Source organism: Bradysia coprophila, unplaced genomic scaffold (genome assembly GCF_014529535.1).
Source record: "Bradysia coprophila strain Holo2 unplaced genomic scaffold, BU_Bcop_v1 contig_232, whole genome shotgun sequence".
NCBI lineage: Eukaryota > Metazoa > Arthropoda > Insecta > Diptera > Sciaridae > Bradysia > Bradysia coprophila.
This window is the reverse complement of record NW_023503493.1, coordinates 15,780,179-15,786,178: the sequence shown is the minus strand read 5'-3', so window position 1 is coordinate 15,786,178 and position 6,000 is coordinate 15,780,179.

Below are 6,000 nucleotides of genomic sequence, written 5' to 3'. Positions count from 1 at the left end.
AAGCACTGTGTTATACCGCATAATATATGAGTGAAATATCCTATAAAAAATTGCATTTATGTGATGAGATATCACACAATGTATGAGTGGACATTTCTCAATATAGGTGTTGACACTAAGATTTCAACGGGTAAAAAGTTTGTACCTCAAGGAAAGTTGTAACTAAAGGAAATTAAGAAAGTTTTTAGTTAAAATTAAATATTTGACTCGAAAGAAAAATATTCTACGATGAGCTATTGTTTCGCCATGAATAATGTTGCTTTAATGGAACAATGATGGAAAGTATCCACCGATAATTACACATTTTAAATTGTAAAAGTCAAATAAAATGCTGCAGTGTTACAAGTTAAATGAAATTTCGTTACTTTCTTCACTGTTCCACTTTGGAAAAGTCTGAGAAAGTCGTTCCCCTTAAGGCCAAAAAGAAACAAACTATCTGGAGGGATATTTTAAATTTGGTGGTTTCTGGAATATTTTTCTTCTTATTCTAGTATAAACTCTCAATTACCTAAGAAAAACCATGAAATAGTTATTTGTTTACCAAAAATTTGCTAACAGAGCGAAGCGAGACTTTTTCATTTTGTCTCACCGTTGAATCTGCTGTAGCCTTTGTTGTGAAAAGGGTTGTGTTCACATTGGGAAAAAAGTTGGAAATTGCATTTTCTCGGGTAACAAACAAATGCAATTTCCAAATTTTCTTTCCTCGTTGAACAAACAACTATTTCAACCGTCTTTGACCGTGTCATAGACAAAATGTGACAATGGGAAAGGCCTGTTCCAATGTTGTCAAAACGTCATCCATAGAGCCATAACAAAAAAAATATTGTTGAACAAATGTTCGCAAAAGCGTGGTATGGCTCTGTGGATGATCTCGTTCGTTTTCAGCTTGTTAAAAATCGTTTTTACAGTACGATGGAGCAGAGCTATAAACAAGAGATGAGAAAATAAAAAAAATCTCATCTCAACTGTCATTAGACAGAGCGCCCACAAAACGCCATCTTCTCACCGCATTTGAGTGGAGAAAATAAGGTAAATCACGCCGCACATATGAAGAGCATAATGACTGAATCAAAATACCTATAGTGATGGGACATACATGTAAAACTGATTTAACAAACATAGTGTCCCTAACGAATGAATTGAATAAGAGCCAATTGCACTACAGTGGTAACAATTTCCCTCAGTGCAATTAATTAAATTCAGTCAGCTTATTCATTTGCTTTCACAACAACCATATTTAATGATCATTCAGTTTTTTCAACGCTCACATATTTCACAAAATTTAATAAACTCCTTAAAAGTCAAAATGCTTAAAGAGCTCAACTCTTATCTCCTGATTAAAATTTTAAATGATAATTACGGTTGTGAGGTTGTGAGTATTTCTAATTCTCTACATAGCATCGTACACGGCACCTCTTAAAAATATAGACGAAGCCGACACATCTCATACACCCATAGAATATCGCGTTTAATATTTGCATAATGCCACTTTTGAGACTGAAATGAAATATAAAATTGATAACGTAAATATACACCGCCGCATACGAAACAACATCGTCAAGAAATGTAAAAAGGAACACCATTCCCACCAATCCAATGGGGTTGAAATTCCGTATTATATAAATGTAGACGTGTAAAAAGAGAAGCTTCTATGGGTGGCAGAGCAATGTTTGGTATGGTGTGGTGCCTTTGCATTTTGACTAAGTGGCTGGTGTTGATGATTGTTGAAAGTATATATACCAACAAACAACAACAGCAGCAGTAGCAGCGGCAGCAACAATGGCACTTCACAAGGTGCGACACTGCTTTATAAAGTCATAATCTACGTTTAAAAATGGCATTTTTATTAAATATTTAACTGAAGATTGAAAAGTGTATGCGCTCAGTTTAAGATAATGACCATTTTTAGTGTCATATTGTTACTGAAGAAAGGAAAAATTAGAAAAAGAAAAGGGAAAAAGCAAAGAGGTTCGGTTGTCTTTGGCTGAACGCTCACTGTAAATGAATGCTTGCCTATCAAGCCATGAAGAATAAACGAATGACAAAAAGTGGTTCTTTTCACAATATTTTATTTGAAAAATCGCATTAGCCGCGGAATGGTTCAGGACTGACCTGAAAATTTTAAATAAATCAAGCGACGTGTAACTGGATGTTAACATGAAATTTTACTTATTGGATTTGTGTCGAAGCTAAAATAGACCTTCTGTTCAAGAATATACAATCTGCGGATCTATCGGTAGCAATAAAATCAAAATCCAGTAAATTCATGTTACATTTTACAATAGCAAACAATTCCTTTCCTACACATATGAAGCCAATATAGGCAAGGTACTGTTAAATACAGGTAATATATTGTCATTTTTGTTTTAAAAGGAAAAATTAAAATAATTGTGTCATGTTGTCTCGCATGTTCTGAATTGTCACTACACATTTCATACTTTTTCAACGTTTCTAGCAGACTAAGCATGAATAAAAGTACTCCCAGTACGATCCCGAATCTGACGTAAATAACATAATTCAAGGTTCATTTCAGATCATATCAAAATTGACATTTTCCTTGTCTTGTGTGTGACTTTTAATGGATGAAAGAGTGAAAGAACATATTGAAAAAGTGCGACTCGGGTCTCGTCAATCTCTTGTAATAAAGGATTTGTTGAGAAGCCTACATATGTATCCAATTTTGTGTAGCTCATATAGGCGGGCTCTTCGAGTGTTCTAATATAACATGTTACTATCTGGAGCAGGTTAACTTCTGCCTATTACTCGATAAACGCAGAACTTTTAGAATTTATCCGTATCGTCGCTCTCAGTGCATATGTGTGTGCTTTTTTTTCCTTCTTCTTAATGAATCCAACGAATTACGATTGACATTATCTCTATCACTACTGATTGAAAGAAATCCTTAGCTTAGCAAATTCCAGCAAGCAAGTCTCAAATCACTTTAGTGGTATATTCACCAAAAATATCAATTTTCGTCTGTGAAAATGAAATAACCCAAAACCCATGAAAATAACTAAAACCTTTCTCTATTCTCGGTTATATATATGTATGCGAACGGATGGGTTACCCACATATAAATAGAAATATATTTCGTACGCTAACGGTATATTCGTACAAAAGTTTCGTTATATGTAGATATTTGCTATACATTTTGGGTGCTTTCACTAATTCTCCAATGTGAGGAGCAAGATTAACAAAATTGCCATTCTTTCTTCCATTTAATCCGTCGCTTCTTGCAATATAAGACGTTGAAAAGATCTTTCAATATACACACCTAAACATTTAAAGGATTATTCTTTCTGATATATATAATAGCCTGAGCATTATACATATATTATGTTATGTATAAGGTATGTATACGTAAAAATAGCGCACAAATGAAATAAAAATAATCGTTTGCCATTAAGTTCTGTTTTTGTTATTGTCTGTATCACGTCTCAATACCACTTTGTCTATTACCAAAAGCACTAATCCGTTGGCAAACGTTTCGCTACCACATTAAACGTATGTGGCGTGCAAATACACTGTTTCAAATATGAAGAACTCGACTTCTGTGCCAATCATATATCTACCTTACATGCCGAATAAAGTAATTGTCTCAAATTTATTGAGTTACCTTCCGAAATTTATCCATTACGTATAGCCATTTTCTGATTCATCATAACCGTATAAATATGATGATATGATGGGAAAATGATTTTCTCTATTTATTTGTGTCAGATTAAAGCGATAGAAATAAATTGATATTATATCGAAATGTGTGGTTCATTTTGGGTAGATACATTTTTGGATTTGATTCTTTTCCAGAAATAAGATAATATGTTTTATGAAATCTGTTCAGATTTTGGTCGATGGCGATTATAATACACGACAAGGGTGAGTTGCAAGTTAAGTCTTAATTGGACAAATGTTTGATGAATTCGTTATATTATATTATGCTCAAAACATAAATTCGAAACCAAAACATTCAAGGAATGTGATTTTGACGAAATTGCTGATAGCAAGCGGATTACACCAAGGTATGAGTTGATAGTTATTAACGTACCTGTTGTGGAGGTAGATTTTAGGCAATTTCGTGAGTTGTCGCCCGAATGAAATGAGGGGACAAGCGAAAGTGCCTAAAATCAACCGTCCACAACAGATGCGTGTACAACTTTTCATGTAAGGGGCCGAAAATGGGTTGTGATGAAAGTTCATGGTTTGACCGTCGAAACTGATCGCCGGCGCCAATGTCAACATTGTCTTTTTGATTTTTCACTTCAATGATCTATTGAAATTGAGATAAAGACTCAATAAACCAGTTTATTCAACGTATACTAAATGCCTGAAACATAAATAGTTTCACAAATTAAGTATTTACTGAGCGTCATAGACCTGAAACGTCATTCTTCTTCTTCTTAAAATGGCGAAAATCACAACCCATTTCTGCAAAACCCACATTTTCGGCACCGACACATGAAAAACTTGATACGTCACGCGAAAGTGAACGGTCCTTGTGACGTTTAATAACTATTGAGCAATAGTAGGTTAAATTAAACGCAGCGAAAGTTAGGCTTGATTTACACTTACCAAAAAAGAACTCTGTGCGAGAGGCAAAATTGATTTTTTTCAGCTTTTGCTTTGTTTGCTTGACAGCTCGCTCTCTCACGGCTTCACGGAGTACTTTATTCATTACATGAGGTAACAATTTTATTCGGTTTCGACAAGTGTAGATTTTGTATATCCGATTCGAAGGCAAGCAAATTGCTCAAAGATACACGAGGGAGTTGGAGTGTTTTACAAAACTGTTTCCGAATTACGTAGCAGTAACTAATGTTTCCTGTTTTACTGCTTATCATACGCAAAAATTGAATTTCACATAAAAATTCACTAAAACTGAACCGGAAATATTCCACATGTAATCGATCATTTTCGCAGTGGGCAAATTGCTAATGTTCAACTTTCACATAGGGCAGGCAGCATAATAACTTACGTAATTGTTTGCAAATTGTTATTCTGAATAGGTCTGTTCCAAGTGTAACAACGAAATGTCAAATTTCACCCACACGGAAAACTCATATATGCACCCCAGACGAAGAAATCGGGAACAGCTTCACGATTATAGAACATTAGTTGTGTGCTGCATATTGATCTGAGGATCATACAATGCCCGCCTAATGAATATTGTTGTTGTGTGCTGGATATTATTTTTCAGCGTGCAGGTCTTAGCTGTATGCCTGTTTTATAATATAAAATGACGCCATTTTTTTCAATTCAATAAACAACCTAATTTATCGTTTAATAGAAGAAATTGATTTAATTAACTTTATCAATTTTATTTGCGTTAGCAAAAAAAAAACAAAAAAACTTTTTCAAAAAAATATTTTTTTTATTTTCAATTTTATTATTATTATTTGTTATTAGCCGTAGATTTATATTTAAATTCATCATATTAAATTGCTAACAGAATTTTTTTTTTGCTTACGTTTTTTCCGGTCACCCACCCAAGTACGAACCGCGACCATCGATGCTTAACCTCAGTTTCTGACTGCCAACGACTTTACCACTGCTGCTATACTGCTTGCATATATTGGCAGTCTTATTTCGAACCGTTGTTACTTTGCTTTATGCAGCACACAGGCATATTTATACCTGCATGCTGAATATTGACTAAATGAATAAAGTCGTCCGTATTTAGAATGGGTTATGCAACAACATTTAATTGAATTTATTTTCTATGAAATGTAGTACTTCTCCCCACTAAGCAATGTCATCGGATATTATTATTTTAATTCTGAGCCTGGTTCTGAATTAGAGGTTTTCTACAAAAAAACTGTTCACATTAATAGTGAGCATCTATTATGCGAATTAATAAATTAAGATTGGCTCACCTAGTTTGTGTATATTACGTAGGTGGAAGCACGGGGTTTCAGGGGGTTTCGAACATTTAGTTTTTTCATGTTGCAGATATTGCAGTGTCAAATTCTGTCCAAGATGTGACATATTTGCAAGGTATTGGCC